This window comes from Phascolarctos cinereus, unplaced genomic scaffold (assembly GCF_003287225.1).
Source record: "Phascolarctos cinereus isolate Bilbo 61053 unplaced genomic scaffold, phaCin_HiC Scaffold_4;HRSCAF=312, whole genome shotgun sequence".
Taxonomy (NCBI): Eukaryota; Metazoa; Chordata; class Mammalia; order Diprotodontia; family Phascolarctidae; genus Phascolarctos; species Phascolarctos cinereus.
Window position 1 is genome coordinate 15819653 of NW_027555847.1, and position 17167 is coordinate 15836819.

Here is a 17167-nt window from a genome sequence, read left to right on the forward strand (position 1 = left end):
AAATACCGTCTCATTTGATCCTCACAACATCCCTTGGACATAGGTGCTATTATCCCCCTTTTTACCATTGAAGAAACTTTAGCACACAGAGGTTAAGAGATTTGGCCAGGGTCACACGGCTAATATGTGTCTGAGGCTGGATTTGAACTCAACTAGGTGGCTCAGTGGATAGGGCCTAGGGTCTTCTCCCTTAGGGAGAAAAGGAGACCAGGTAAAAGGTCTCACGTTTAACTCTGAGTCAATGGAGGGTCTCTGCTGATATTATAGGCCTCAACTCCAGGGCCCTGTTTATCAACGGCTACAGGGCTGTTCAGGGGATAGAGACAGAGAGCAGAGTGACAGAGAAAAAATAAAAAGATGACAGAGAGACTGGGCAAAGGCAAGAGGTCTGGAGTCTCTCTCCTGGGGCACTGAAGGCTACCTAGGGCCTGGGGCCTGGCACTCTAGGGGTGGTCAACCTAGCCTGGGAGGGCAGTGGGGCTGGAGGATTTTGGCCCAGGACTCCTGGCTGAGGAAGGCTCTTGGCTCAAGCAAATGACAACATGGAGAAGCCCTCCCTTCTCATGCCAACTCACTGGCCTGGCATCCCCGGAGGCAGCTGCCAGCTTAGGCTGGAGGATCTCAGCGAGGCGAGGCACCTGCTGTGGAAAGAAGAAACCCTGGCACCCTGCTACTGTGGGGAGGGCAGAGACACAGCAGCCTCTGCTTCCAAGCAGGTGCCCGTGCGTCCCCTGAGGCATATTGTGCAATCCCACAGATACATCCTGTGCCTCCCCACTCCCTGCCCGGGTCCTTCCCTCTGGGTCACTCTGTCTCTCTGGGTTTGTCTCTCTCCCTCCCCACATTGTGTGTCTCCACATCTCTGTCTATTTGGGAAGGAGGGTGGCGTAGTGTGAGGCACACGGTGTCTGGAGTCAGAGGCCCAGGATGACCATGGGCAAGTCCTTTGACCCTGCAGGGCCTCAGTTTCTCTGTAAAATGAACTAAATGATCTCTAAGGTCCCTTTAAATCTATGAGCCGTGTTCTCAGTCTGCATCATGGAGTCTCCAAGTCTCTATGGGCCCACCCCCACGGGTCCTTCCATGTCGGGGGAGAGGTGGGGAAGGGGGAAGGGGACTGGGCTGAGTAAAGAGCTTGACAAAGAGTTGGAGTGAGAAGGGAACCCAAAAAGGGAGATGGCAGTGGACTGAAGAGGGGGCTGGGCGGTGGAGGAGGCCGGCTTGGCAGGGAGGCCAGGAAGCAGGGATAATTGGGCCTCTTACATCCTGCAGCCATCTATCCCGCTTCTGCCTTTTCACAGGGGACAGGAGACAAGGAAATGACAGAAGCCAACAAAACTAATAAATGAAGGCTAATGGGATCACCAGAATATCCAGCTGAACTCCCCAAGTCTGAGAACCAGGGCTAGCCTTGAACTTCTCAGTCTATCTGGTTCTGTCCGCCCACCTGTCTGTCCATCTGTCTGTGAGTTCATATGCCTCTTAGTTGGTCAGTTCATCTGTCTGTCTGTCCATCTGTCTGTGAGTTCATATGCTTCTTAGTTGGTCAATCCATCTGTCTGTCCATCTGTCTGTGAGTTCATATGCCTCTTAGTTGGTCAATCCATCTGTCCATCTGTTTGCCTGTTAATCCATCTATCTGCCAGTCCACCGGTCCACCTAACTCTTTCTGTCAGTCTATTTGTCTGTCTGGGAGACCCCAGCAATCTCCCACCCCTCCCAATGTTGCCAGAGGACAGGGGAGAGATGGGCTGGATACACTTTCAAAACTAGCAAGGTTGGAGCATCCCTTCCACAAGAGTTCAAGGTCTGAGGATCAGTAAAGGACGAACAGACAAAATAAGGATTAGGAAACCCCTGGGCAAGGCAGGCAGGCATACCAGAATAGAAACAATTAAGAGAAAACTGGGCAGGAGAGAATGGTATGTGGGGGAGATGTGCAGCAGCACATCCTATATTGTGTTTTCACAGGAATCCCAGCCCTTGCGCAGTTAGTGAAATACCTAAGAATTTCCCAGACTGCCCTGCAGTTCCTCCCCAAGCCTGAACCTCTGTCATAAATGTATAGGTGATGGAACTGAAAGGAACCTCACATCATAGCCACACAGAGACCCACAAAGACTCACGCACTCAGAGACAGACACAAACATGCTCTCTTCTCCTCAAGCCACCAGCCACCTACATTTGCACTGCCAGCACGGAGCAGAGCCTCCAAGCTCCCTGGGAGTGGGAAGAAATGAATGTCCTTAGCTCCTTTCCTTTCCTCCAGCCTCAGGGGCAGAGGTGTCCCTACCACCCACTAGGACTCATCCCTCTGCCTTCCATTCTTGACCTCATTTCCTCCTGCCTCCTCCAGCACTTGACTTCCATAACCCTATCTCTTCGGATTCTGCTGTTGCCCTTTCTCTCCTGGTTCCTTCCCATCATCCCACAAACATGTTCATTTCTTGTTGAATACAGCAGCCCTGTGTGGGTTTTAGAGTCACAGAATGTTACACCTGGAAGGAACTTCCTAGGACAGACATCTAGCTCAAACTTCAACTCTAGGAAGTGATCTCCAAGCTCCAACATAATGGGGATCTCAGTCCTCCCCCTTGCCCACCAGGCAGCCCATTCCACTTCGGCTGGCTGTAAGCCTCAAGGACTTCTTCCTCATATAGAGCAGAACCACCCACACGTCCCCCAACTCCGTCTGCTGCTCTGAGTCTGGTCCCTGAGGGACAAGCAGATTCTGTGCTTGTTTCTCCCCATTAGGATGGAAGTTCTTTGAGAGCAGGGCCCAGAGGCCTCCTGCCATCACATTCCCATCACATTCCCGGAGCCTAGTACAGCCCCAGGCATATTGGAGTTTTTGGATCAATGTTTGCTGACCAAATGAATGAAAGGTCATCCCTCTCCCACAGAACCATCTTTCAGAATTTTGAAGATGTTCATCAGCTTTGCCCCTAAGACTTATCTTTTCTGATCAATCCACAGCAATTATTAAGCACTTTCTGTGTGCTAGGCCCTGGAGATGCAAAGAAGAAAGCCGAAAAGTCCTTACCCTCAAAGAGATGAGAGAAATGATTGGGGGGGGGGGGGATAGATGCTTTGTCTACATTGCCCAAGGCTGGGGGTGGTCTGGGAGTAAGAGTGACATAATCAGTCACATTCCCCCAACGCTTCATTACAATAGGTCTACCTCTCATTATAATACTCATTCTCATTAACTGTTAACCAATCAGAGCTGGTTGTCATCTGTTGGGAACACCCACCCTTCCAAGGGCATGTAAGTATCAAGAAGCTGCCATGATCGAGAGTGCCACTGGCCCCTTTTATTAATTATTCACTAGCAATAATTAATCAAATGATTCCCTGGAAACTACATCTCTCGAGTTTCGAACTTTTTATCTGTCACAGAGCTTACCATTCTATGGGGGGAGACAATGAGAGTATGTATATAATACAGATACAAAGTAACTCTCAGGGAAGTTAGGAAGTGAGCAGTCTCTGGGGGAGGGAGGCGGTGCTTCAACGGAGGCACGTAGGCAAACAGGCGTGCCATGAGGCAGAAATGAGGGAAGGCATTGCTGGGATGGGGCACAGCCAGTGCAGAGGCAAATGGATGGGAGATAACATGCTATGCGAGAGGATCAGTAAGAATACTAGACAAGGAAGGAAGGAAGGAAGGAAGGAAGGAAGGAAGGAAGGAAGGAAGGAAGGTACTGGGTACTGTGCTAAGCCCTTTACCCTGGGAGGTAAGTGCTATTATTATCCCCATTTTGCAAAAGAGAAAACTGAGGCACAGAGAGGTTCAGTGATTTGCCCGAGGTCACACAGCTAGTAGTCTGAGGTTACATTTGAACTCATCATCCTGACCCCAAGCCAGTACCCTATCCACTATACCACCAGCTGCCTCACTGTAGATTATAAGGAAAGGAATTATGTTATAAGAATGAAAAGAAAGTCTGGAGTCAGGATATAAAGAACTTTAAATGTCGAAGTGAGGACTTTACACTTGACTCTGGAGGTGATGGATGTCAGTGTCTAAACATCCCCAATTCCTTCCCTCATTCCTCAGTGTAACATGCTTAGCAGCCTGATCACCTTCTCCTGAATTCCTTCCAGCTTATCCATATTCTTCCTAAAGGGCAGAGCCCAGAACAGGACCCAGAGGCTCCTTAGTGGTCTAACAGTCAGCCAACAAGCATTTATTAAGTGTTTATTATATGTGAGGCATATATATGCTAAGTGCTGGGAATACGAAGAAAGTCACAAATAGTCCCTGCCCTCAAGGAGCTCACAGTCTATAAGGGAAACAACACACAGTTGTGTACATATAAGATACTTAAAGAATAAATTGAAAGTCATCTCAGAAGGAAGGGATGACAGATAACTATGGAGAGAGAACCTGGTAAGACTGACCCTCCTAAGAATCTCAGAGTGATCCATTCTCCCCATCGCCTCCCCCAGACCCAGCCAAAGGTTAGTGGTCCCAGCAAAGGGACCAGAATTTTTAAAAGAAGATGTTCAAATAACCAGTGATTAGAATGGAAGCTTCTTGTGGGTAAAGATTGCTTCTTTCTTCTTTGTAAGCCCAGGGCATAGTAAGCCCTTATAACTGCTTCTTCACTGATTGCTTAGCTGGTCCATTGAACGATCATTTGAGAAACTGTTCAATCTCTCAAATAATGGGGATGATGGCAGAAAAGGGCACACTTGGGATGCCGCTTGTTTTCTGGAAAGTGGTATTGTCTTATACTATCAGAGGCCCCCTGAGCCAGTGTTCTCACTCCAAGGGCTATGCCCTGAGGACATTATTGACAGGAAGAAAAAAGGGACCCATCTGCAAGAGGAGATTCCTAGCAGCTCTATTCATAAGACCAAAAAACAGGAAACCGCCCATGCGTCCCCTGAGCGCGGCAGATGAATTTGATGGAATGTGACTGTGCCAATGAAATGGACAGTAATAGGGAGCAGCTCTGTAGCACTCCAAGCAAGTCGCTTTACAGACGTGATCTCACTGAGCATCACAACCACTTTGGGAGACATGTCCCGTTATTAGGCCCATTTATTGTTGTTCATCCTTCATTCTCGAGGAGGACAGATGAGGAAGCTGAGGCAGGCAGAGGTTAAATAACTTGCCAAAGATCACACAGCCAGAGAATATTTGAGGCTGGATTTGAACTCAGATCTTCCTGACTCCAGGTTCAACTCTCCATCCACCATGCCACCTTGCAGAGGATAAGGAAACCAAAGAGAGAATTTTGTTACTGTCTTGACATAAGGTTGGGTCAATTCCCCTCCCCCACTTTACAGTGGTGAATCTGAGGCCCAGGGAGTGACTCACCCAAGGTCACACAGGCAGCAAATATAGAGCCAGGATTTGAACCCAGGCCTTCAAACTCCAGAAACTTTCCTGTTACTCCCAGAAAAATCATGGTGTTGGCCTGGCCTCCCAGTTCCCTGGTTCTTACAGCCCAGAGGCATCCTCTGCAGAGAGAGGAGCCCTGTCCAAGTGTCCAAGCCCCTGCCCCTCTTTAGTGACCAGGGCTAGAGCTCCCCACCCTAAGGAAAGCCCCTCTTGTCAGGGCCATAAATACAGGCATTCTGGGGCTGGGGGTAAATACAGGGGAGGAGGAGGCCGGAGTGTTCAGTGAGGGGCAGGGAGTTGGGGAGAGAGGGCCTCAAGGGCTGGACTGCCAAGCTCCCACTAGAGAGTTAGCAGAGCTGGGGCACTCACTCCTAGGACTGGTCAGTTCTTCCCCTGAGCCACACACCAGCCTTTGCCCTAGGCCTCCTGAGCCCCTCACTATGAAGGCCCACTCCTTTGGCCCCACAATCCCTGTTGACCTTTAATGCCTCCCAAACACGACCTCGAGGCCCCAGTCTCCCAAGTCCTCCCCCTGCATGCCAGTCTCCAAATTCCATTCTCCTAATCCCCTCAGCCTCCTACCGGCCATGGTGCCTAGGCCTTGGCACCCAGAGCCCCCGACCCAGGCCACTGGCCTCCCTAGCTTAGCCCTCCAGTCCCCCAAGGCTGAGGCACCTTAGCCCTGGCTCCAGCTCAGCCTGCCCCCCCCCACCTCCCCCTCTCCTTTCCTGGCAGGAAGCCACTGAGTATCAAGCCCAGATCCCGGTTAATTAGTTCTCAGGACTTGTGTCTCGGTCTCCTGCAGTGGCTTCCTCAGCTTCCCTTCGGAAACCAGGAGAATGGGTCAGTTCCCATGCAGTGCAAAAGAGACTTTCAGACACACACACTATCCTATGTGAGCCTCACCACAACCCCACAGCCCCTTCTTACAGATGAGGAAGTTCAGGGTCACCTGGCTAATAAGTGTCAGAGTAGGGTTAGAAGTGAGGCCCTCCTAACCCCAGGTCAATAATTCTATCCACTGTGTCATGTTCTTCTTCTCCTTTTCTCTCGTCTCCCCCAATCTTTCTTAGGATCCCTAGGATATCATAGAATCCTAGCTCTACAACTGGAAAAGGACTCAGAGGCCATCTTGTCCAGCTGCCTCACATTTTACAGATGAGAAAACTGAGATCTCTCTCTTGATTTCCTCTACCTGCCCCGTTCTCCCCAACTCTTTCCTGATTTCTCCCGCTCTCTCTGGGCCTTTCTTGGTTTCTCCAAGGCTGGTAAGCTGGGACCATGAAAAGAGCCCAAGTATTCCCTCAGATAAGCTGGTAATGCTGTTTGGGAGAAGGTTTCAGAGCAGAGCAGCTAGCCAATCTCCAGACACAACTGACCAGGCCCACTGTCTACCTACCCCCTATATTACCAAGAGATTTCCATAGGACTTTCCCTCTTTGTGGATGCCATCAAAAACTGAACCCTTGATCCCAATGAGAAAAAAAAGGGGAGGGATAGCTAGGTAACGAAGTAGATAGAGCACCAGCCCTAGAGTCAGGAGGACCTAAATTCAAATCCGACCTCAGACACTTGACACTTACTAGCTGTGTGACCCTGGGCAAGTCACTTAACCTCATTGCCTAGACAAAAAAAAAAGGAAGAAAAGAAAAAAAGGGGAAAGACTCATGAGCTTTAAACTTGGGCCCTATTAATAGAAATACAATTTATTTACGTAAAATTAACAAGCCTTTGCAAGACCAAAATCAATGCTATTAATATCAAATGGAAAGCTTTCAATTGGAGAAAAAAATCTTTGCATCAAATATTTCTGATAACAGTATAAAATAGAGAATTACCACAAAATACATAAAACAGTGGCCATTACCAAATGGACGTGAACTATATTTCAATAGTTTTCAAAACAGGAATTGCAAACCATTAACAACTTCTATGAAAGATTAGACTGAATCATAACAAGAGAAATGCACATCAAAACAGCACTTACCCAGAAAACTGGCAAAGATGACAAAGAGAGGAAATAGTCAATGTTGGAGAGACCGGGGAAAGACAGGCCCTACTGTTAGAATTGGGAATACCTCCAACCATTCTGGAAAGCAATTTGGAATCATAGTGTTTTTTTAAAGTAATTAAAATGTCCATAGCCTTTGGCCAAGAGATCCCACTGTTTGACATATCTCTCAAGGAAACCAAATAAGTCTTCTCACCTTATCCCTTCTCTTGTAGTTGGCCTTGGGAGAGGAGAGTTTTTATTGGATTCAGAGGCCTGGGCTCGAATTCCGATTCTGACACTTCCCACCTGTGTAACAGTGGGTAAGTCATTTCTTTGCTCTGGGCCTTGGCTTCGTGCCTTATAAAGAGAAAGTTGGAGGAGATGGGAGCTAAGGCTCTGTATCTGCGATGCTAATTTGCTGTGGATTCTGACCTTCCCTCTAACCAGTCGAGGATCTGACTGCACACAGAGAGCTGATTCAGACATGACTCCCACATCAATAACTAGTCTTTTCCTGTCTCTTAGGACACAATTTCACTTCTTTTTTTCAATATCTGAATCCTGAGCACTAAGCACAGTACCTGGTGTGCAGCAGTCACTCAGAAAAAAAAAACCAACTAAACTCAGCTGCTCGACTGATTGAATCACGTACTGCTACGTTGTTCAGTGCTCTCCACGACCAGGGCCTTCTGACTATATCCTTGATTAAAACGTTCACAATAGACTGGCATGAGGCTTCCGAATCATCTGTGAGCCATTAGCTCCTTTCATTTCTCAATCCTGAACCATGTTTTATCACACTTCTTTCACTATTTTGCCCAGTTTTCCACTTTTCATTAAAATCTCCATGCATCAAGATATATATTGACTTAGAATCATAAGATCCCAGTTTTAGACATGAAAGGGACCTTAGAGGTCATCTGATCCAAAACCCTGAGAATCTGAGACCTGAGAAGTTGTCATGTGCCCAAGGTCATACAGCTAGTACATGGCAGGGCCAGTATCAGAACTCAGGTCCAATGACTTTAATTCAGCAGCCAAAGAGGATGTTGTCAAGATCTTCATTGAATTTCTCTTCCTTATTATTCTCCCTGGCAGATATTGGCACATAAATTGTGGGCCAGTGTTGACCATTGTTTTCATAATCTGCTTACATTAATCCCAAACTCTGGGAAGTGAGACAATGAAGTAACCTATTGCCTTTGAGAGTACAAAAACCCTGCTTCTGCCACCTCCTTTATTTGCCTTGAAAATACTTTTGTTTCAAGTGTTTCCATAATCAAAGGATTTCTCACCTGGCGCCAGCCCATCGCTAAGGAACCTCGACATACTCAACTAGGCTAGTCTTCCAAAAGCAAACCCAGTCAGTTTGTCTGTCTGTCATTGGGTCCAGTGCCTTTCCGGCTTGGTTCCAACCTGCCAGAATTTGTGTTCCAGTGGTATAGTCTTCAAGAGCCCATGACCACCTCCATGCCATGACGACACATCAGAAGAGTATTTCTGTATGGAAATTAAGATATACTCACCAACAGAGGGCAGGAGTGACTGGACAATTCAAGTCCCAAACCTCAGTCTTCACACTTGAAAGAGAGTGTGGTACAATTGAAAGAGGTCTGTGCTTCAAGTCCCAAGAGACCTGAGTTCAAATCCCCCCTCCACCTTCACTGTGGCCCTCAGAAAATAACAACTTCGGGGCAGCTAGGTGGCGCAGTGGATAAGAGCACCAGCCCTGAAGTCAGGAGGACCTGAGTTCAAATCCAGCCTCAGACTAAACACTTGACACTTACTAGCTGTGTGACCCTAGGCAAATCACTTAGCCCAATTGCCTTAAAAAAAAAAAGAAAGTAACAACTTCGTTGAGCCTCCTCTTACTCATCTGTAAAACAGCCTTAAAATCCTGTATCACCTACTTCGGAAATGTTATAAAGAAGAATAAACAAAATAATGTTTGAAAAGCACTATATAAATATCACCTGTCGTTAATAATCCGGTTGTTTGATATAATTTGGAGTATGTTAATATACAAAATCGAGAAAGAAAATAAAATTTTATCCTAATGTGAGAGCATTCGTATCCCTCTAAACAGAGCACCTGGCTTCACTTAAGTGTTTGTTTATAGATCATTAAGTATAAGGATGCATTTAATTTTTAGATCATTAAGCTTTACAGATCATTAAATGCAGGGAAAGGGAAATGTAAGTCAAAGCACCCTGAGGATCCTTCACCCCAAGACCACCGCCTCAGCAACAAGAGTGAGCGTTTCTGAATGTCCCTGAGACAAGAACCTCGCTTAATCACTACCTGGCCTCCACTTGCTGGTCCCAGGCGACGCCCCTGCAAGCAGCCTTCAGTTCTAACCCTACTTCCCTCCTAGACCCTTCTCCCCTTTCAGGGATTTCTTGCGACTCAGAGAACTGTCAAGTTAATTTGCATAGTCTCGCTCCTGCTGCCTCAGTGGAGGATGGGAAGCAAAAGAGTGAATGGAAAAAGGGAAAGGTGTTTCTGAAGCCCAAAAGGCCCTGATGGGAGATGCTAAGGAGGCATCCTGCTAGGAACTGAAGAAGGAGGGGTACATGGTAGGACTCACCTTAACTCGGACCAAAGTGATTAAAAGGGAGATCGTGGAGAAACAGAAATGGAGGAGATTGGCTGAAAAGATCCCTAGAATGGAGCAAAGGGAGAAGGGACCCAACGGCCCAAGCAGAAAGCCTTAAATGGCCCAAAGCATACCAACTGCCTGGCAATAGCCTAAAGTTTGGAGCAGCCTACGATGGGCTGGTCCTGTTGCCGTAGTAACAACAAAGACAGAACAGGGATGAGGAGCCCCTTAGGTGAGCATGTGTGGGAGGCAGCCCCAGCAGCAAGACAGCCCTGATGGTAGAGAGAGGCTCCGGAGCAGGAAGTGAGAGGAAGAGAAGGAGGGAGGGATACGTGGAGGAGGGCCCGGCCAGGAGCCAGGAGACACAAGGGCACTGTGAGAAGACACGGGAGCAGAGGTAGACCTCGCCCTTCTTTGGATGAACTGGAAATCACAGAGGCAGTAGGAGGCACCGGGGAAGGCTCACCCAGCAGCTGTGGCCGGGGCTCTCGATCTCTGCTGAATCTCAAGCTTGCTCCCATTAATGATCATGTCACAAGGAGTCTACAGGTCCTGGGGAAAATAAAGATTCAGTAGAATGGGAAGGCAGCCTTCTTGACTGTATGATCAGGTGAGAGGCCTTTCTGAGGCGGACCTATTGAGTTTGACTTGGCACCGGACATCCGGGTGGAGATGCCCCCCAGGCAGGCAGGACTAGAGCTGAGGAAGAGATTAGGGCTGGATATATGGAGTTGGGAGTTATTTGTAAAGAGATGGTCATTGAACCCAGGGACCTGATAAGATTAACAAGAAAGAGAGTGTAGGGAGGAAAGGGAAGAGAGCCCGGAGCAAAGCTTGGGGAAATAGCCTCTCTTCAGGGCTGGGAGACAGATGATGATCCAGCAAAGGAGACTGAGGAACAGTCAGGCTTCTAGGAGGAAAATCCTAGGAGAGCAGTGTCCTAGAAGCCAAGTAGAGGAAGGAGTTTCCAGGACGAGGCAAAAGCTGACAATGTCAAAAGTCAAAAAGTGAGGGTAGGAAGCAAGGAGAGCCACCTTTCCTTCAGAGAACAGAGCAAAGGAGGAGAGGACAGATGAAGATATACCTTGTCCTTGAAGGAAAGGGGAGATGAGGGAGATCAGAGACAAATGACCTTAATTTTCTCCATAAGTTAGGAAAGCAGTTAGAGAAAGAGAGAGAGGAAGAAGAAGAAGAAGAAGAAGAAGAAGAAGAAGAAGAAGGAGGAGGAGGAGGAGGAGGAGAGGGCAATTGACACAGAGAGACTAAGTGAGAAAGGAGAGAGGGGAAGGTAGTGGCTTGAAGATGGGTCTGGAACATGTGCTGAGCGTTCAATAGTGGGTCAACTAAAGAAGAATAAAAGGATCACCCTGCTGCAATGAGGACCCAGTTAAGACTGGATGATGTGGGTTTGTAGTGGAACCAGCTGTGGTTTTCCAACTCTCTCCAGGGGTATTTAGCAGCATAGGAGTCAGATCAGAGAAGACAGGTGGTCACAGTGGCCCAGGCCTGAGGATTAGCAAACCATGAATGGTCAAAGGACAAGAGAGAAGAAAGGAATTCAAAGACGGGGGATAGGGTAGAACTCAAGTGCCCAACAGTTGGGTCAAAAGTGAAACCAGAGCAAGGATGGACTGAGGAAGCAGAGAGATAGAAGGAAGGGAGGTTACGGTGAGGACAAGTTTAGGAAGGAGGCAGAGATGGAAGAACAAGAAGGAAGTGGGCTTGTTTTGTGAGAGTATGGGATCAAAGGCACAACCCTGTGAATGGCTGAGGTGAGGGAAGGAAAAGGCCATGAGATGTGGGAAAGCTGGACTTCAAGACCAGACAAGTTTCTATGCTGAGGTCTCCAAGTAGAAGAGCAGGAGTTGGGACAGAGAAGAAAGGCTAAGAGGCAGTCAGGCGGTGGGGGCGCTAGCAGGTTGGATTTGGAGTCAGGAAGACCTGAGTTCAAATCTTGCTTCAGACACTCACCGGTTGTGTGACTCTGCGGAAAGTTATTGAGCCTGACTTAGATTCCTCATCTGTAAAAGGCAGACAATAGTAGCATCCTTCTTTACAGAGCTGTAAGCATCAACTCAATCACAATAACAGGTGAGGCCAAGAGTTTGAACAACAGAGCCCGGCTCCCAGAGGGGATGGGGAAAGAGAGGTGAGCAGGGCCTGGCATGGGAGGATGAGTTGGATAAGGAGATGAGCACAGGGAGAGAGGGACAGATTTTGCCAAAGCAACAGTATAAGAATTGGGGGGCAGGGGAGGCAGGATCTTGCAAGCCACAGAACACAGAGATCACGGGCTCACAGAAACTCAGAATTAGAAGGGCTGTCAGAGGACATCCGATGCAACCCTTTGCTGGTGAGAATGCTCACCCTTCCAAGGTCCTACAATGAACAGAGTTGGAAACAGAGACACTGGCTTCAGGGATTCTCTCACAGTCAGTCAACCAATCAACATTTAAGTACGTACTTTGTGCCGGGCTCTGTGCTGAGCACTTTTACAGATACATCATTTAAGCCTCACAGTTACCTTGTGAAGCAGTAGCTGTGATTATCCCCATTTTATATATGAGGGAATTAAAGCAAACAGAGGTTAGTGACTTGTCCAGGATCACACAGCTAAGTAAGCTTCCAAGTCCTAGTGATAAGGGTCTCAGAGGTGGACTGAAGTCAGATGAATCACACTCCAAAGGCATCCCACTGGTGATACACACTTCCAGCTCCCTGTCATCCTGGCAAGGAGGGAAGGGGGAAAACGTGTCAGGGGAGTCTGAATTGGCCTGGAGTATCTAGTTTTTCTGGAGGCCTGTGACATCAGGTCTTTGGTGGCAAAGTGGGGACTGGGCCCAGGGAACATTCTCATCTTCTCTGACTTGCTTCCCCCAGTGAGTAACCTTGGAATGTCAATATGTGACATTCTCCAACTCGACAGTTCCCTTTACAAGCACTGTGGATCACAAGGCATCAACCTCTGAATGGGTTTTATTTGTTCCATAAAGATACAGAAGGTGTTCTCACAGAGAGAAAAGCCCCTTTCCCCTTCTGGTAAGGCTCCCCCTCCCCCATCTCTCAGATTTTATAGTCACAATAACACAGTAATTCTGGATGAGAGGAGAGATCAATATTACCCTTGCCAAGTGTTACCTACATGTCTCTCTCTCTCTCTCTCTCTCTCCCTCTCTCTCTCTCTCTCTCTCTCTCTCTCTCTCTCTCTCTCTCTCTCTCTCTCTCTCTCTCTCTCTTCTTTTAACTTCTCCTCCCCACTCTCCCTACAAAGCAATCAGGAAGCTCAGGAAGGGTGAAAATCAATCAATCAATAAGGATTCATTGAGTGCCTGCTATGTCCCAAGCTACTGCGGTAAATCATATGAATAAGCATGTGAGGCAACAGTCTCTGAGTGGTCACTTCCCGTCTGGGCTTCAATGTCCTCAGCTGTGAAATTAAGAAGCCAGATTCGTGTCCCTTTCATCATTAACATTCCAAGAACTGATGATCATCTGGATGGCTTGGCATTCGCAATGTGGTGCAAGGGAAAGAATGCTAGTTCTATGAGCCACTTTGACTCTGTGACCTTGTGACTTTGGGCCAGTATTTACTAAGCACTTACTATGATACCCTGTGCTAGATGGAAGAAAGAAGTCCCTGCCCTCAAGAAGCTTACATTCTAATGGAGGAAGACAGTGTTATAAGGGGGGCAGGGAAGGAAGGGTGAAAAGGTCCACAGAGATTCAGGAGGATTAGTGGCAAAATCTGGAGAGCCAGGAATGGTGCCAGAACAGAGTAAGCTAGTTGTGAGTCTGCCTCAAAATGAATGTTCTAGGAATAATTGGCCAACCACAGGAAGGGATGCTGGGGCACGATGGAGAAAGCCTGGAAAGGAGTTTCAAGTTCAAGACAGTGTGACCATTTCTGCCCATCCCCTGTCAATGAACTGTGACCTTTCCTATCCCTTCTTGCTGTAAATATATGGTCTTATGATTCTTCCAAAACCAAGCAGAGTCTCAGTGGTTTGGAGGATTGGCTCTGGTATGGGAATATTCATAACCACTACCTCCCACTCCTACCCGGATAAGAGACTGTCGTTTGTCCTGAACACTTCAATACCATTTGCCAAGATGGAAATCAAACTGTCTGCCCCACAATCTCCAGTCTTCTCTTTGAGCCATAGCGATTTGTATTGACGGTTATAGGCAGCATTCATACAGGGGGAAAAAATATTCAGTTGGAGGCAGAGAATTTTCAAATCCATCCTCCTTTTCAATTTTCTCTCTCTAATCCCCCACCCACACCTTGGCTGAATTTTATAAACAGTAACTTTATCTTAGAAATTATCTTTGCCTCTGGCTGTTCACACGGAAGGTCACCAAATCTCCACTGACTGATATCTCAGCTTAGAAAATAGTGCTAAAGGTCCCTCCTGGAGACTCCAGAGCAATTCTGACACAAAGAAGGCTGATCAGACAGAGAGGAAGTGGGAAGAAGAGACAGATGGATAATGGGAAAGGACAGACATGAGAAGGTAGAGATAGAAATGGAGAAACCAAAGTAAGGAGACAGAGAGAGAGAGAGAGAGAGAGAGAGAGAGAGAGAGAGAGAGAGAGAGACAGGATGGGAGAAATAGAGAAGTAGAGACAAATTGAATGCATGCATGAATGAATGAATGAATGAAAAACCAATTGTTAAGAGCTTACTATGGGCCAGACTCTGTGCTAAGCTCTGAGGACTCAAATACAAACAAGAAAGTCAGTGGTTGACCTCAAAAATCTACCATTCTAATGGGGGAACACAACCCATATGGCTCCCAGTAGCCAGGGAAGGCTGTTTTGGTTTCAGAAGCAGAGATGGTCAGAGGAGTCACAGAGCAATTGATTGACATGTGCTAATAGAATGATAGAAGTGACTTGCTTACTGCCAAGCAATTAAATGAAAGTAATTAAATAATTACAATAATTACTGCCATGTGCTTACACTTAGTATAGGGCCTAGCACATAATAAGCATCTTCCTTCCTTCCTTCCTTCCTTCCTTCCTTCCTTCCTTCCTTCCTTCCTCCCTCCCTCCCTCCCTTCCTTCTTCCTTCCTTCCTTCCTTCCTTCCTTCCTTCCTTCCTTCCTTCCTTCCTTCCTTTCTTCTTTCTTTCCTTCCTTCCTTCCTTTCTTCCTACCTTCTTTCTCTCCTTTCTTCCTTCCTCCTGTCCTCCCTCCCTTCCTTCCCTCCTGTCCTTCCTTTCTTTCTTCCTCCCTTCCAACTATTGCTTTCAGAGCAGAGAGTAGGACAGAATGGGGAGGGATAGTCAAAGAAGGAGGAGAGGCAGTGGAAGGAGAATCATGGGGTTCTAGATTTAGAACTGAAAGGGACCTTGGAGAGTACCTAATCCAACCCCTGAATTTGGAAACTGAGGCCCAGAGAGGGGAGATGATTTGCCCAAGATCACACAGGGTCGAGATGGAAGACAACAGAAGTGGGACATGGGGAGAAGAACAAGACGATGGAGGTTAATAAGAAGGAGAAAGATGAAGGGGGAAAAAAGTAGGAAGAAATGGAGATCAGAGATCTTGGCGACCATGGGAATGGAAGGGAAGGGAGAGATGGGGGAGAGAGAGAACAAGCATTTTTTAGGCGCCTACCTATGTGCCACCTATGTGTGTGCCATTGGGGCCGGGCCCTGGTGACTGAATTTGCAGTAAGAGGTGAGGAAGAGGAAGGTTTCAGGTTAGGTGACTAAACCCTGGAGTGGGCTGGTCAGACCCCTTCTGGAATGTTGTGTTCATGTCTAGGCATGACATTTTAGGAGGGACAGTGATGAGCTGTGGAGTGTCCGGACAAGGCAGCAACCAGGGTGAGGAGAAGACCAGAAACCAGGAGATCGGAGGGTCTCAAGGCAGAAGAAGCCTTAGGGATCCACTAGTCCAGCCCCTTCATTTAAAAGTCAGGAAACTGAAGCCCAAAAAGTGAAAGGACATACTCACAAAGAGTTGGGATCTAAATCCAGGGGCTGCCCATCCTTTCATCACACTGCCCTGAAATTCAGGCACTGTTTGGAGGCACCAGGGACCTTCACACAGAGAGAAAGCACTGGAGGAGGGGCAGACCTCTGGAAAAATTGTTCCGAGGAAGAGGAATTCCATTTGCTCTGCACACCTCCAGAGGACAGAACCAGGTGGAAGCTGCAGAGGCAGAATTGGGCTACAGACAAGGAAGAACCCCCTAAACAAGTGAGATCAACTCCACCGTGCAATGGGCTGCTTTGGGAGAGAGGGAGGGAGTTCCCCAACACTGGAGGTCTTCACATAGAGGCTCAATAGTCACTTGTTAGAGATTTGGAAGCCTTTTCCAAGCCAGGCTGCTTGGACTCTGGCTGTCCTCTGCCTCCCCCTCCCACCTCCTCTGCTCCTTCTGGAACCCTGGGCTCTCATGAGGGAGCCTTCCTTGATCTTGTCCAGGTCCAGGCCACCAAGGGCTGCCGGGCTGCATCCCTTGCCCCCTCTCCCATTCCAGCTCATCTTTAGGCTCTATCTTCTGCTGTTGGAATATAAGCTTCTTGAAGGCAGGGACTGTCTAGCTTATCTGTGCTGTATCCCCAGCACTCATCATACATCTTAGGCGTTGAATCAATGCATTTCAATCACTCAGTGTTGCAGAAGGGATTTCCCATTCAGGGATGGGTTGAATTGCATTGCCTCTAAGGTCTCTTCCAGCTCTGAGGTTCTATGATCATGCAAACAATGTGAGAGAGTGGAAGATGCTGGACCCAATATCGACACTGTGTTAGTGAGGCGGCCAGGGAGGGTTAAAAGCAGAATTAGATGTAAGGGTTGCATACAGGAGCTCTGTCAGGAGGTAGCTGAGAATTCACATCTGGAACTCAGGACTATGCCAGGGCTGGAAATCTCTACTTTGGGGAGTCATCCCCTTACAGGTGATAGTTGAAATTGTGGAAGTTTATGAACCTGGAGAAGAGGAAAGGGGTGGGAAAAGGAAGGGAGGGGAAGTAGGGGGAAGGGGAGGAGAGAACTGGGGAGGAGAAGGGAAGGAAGGGAGGGAGACGGAGGGAGAGAAGGCAGCTCTCAGGCTATAAATTGCTGAGTAGATGCCAATCTGCACTGACAAAGTTCCTCTCCAGGAGCTTCCCACACTCATGAAATCACAAATATGTTGGGGGGAAAAAATTTTTTTTCAGAGATGTGAGTCATACAGCACTACAATCTCCACTATTGTGGGAGACCCA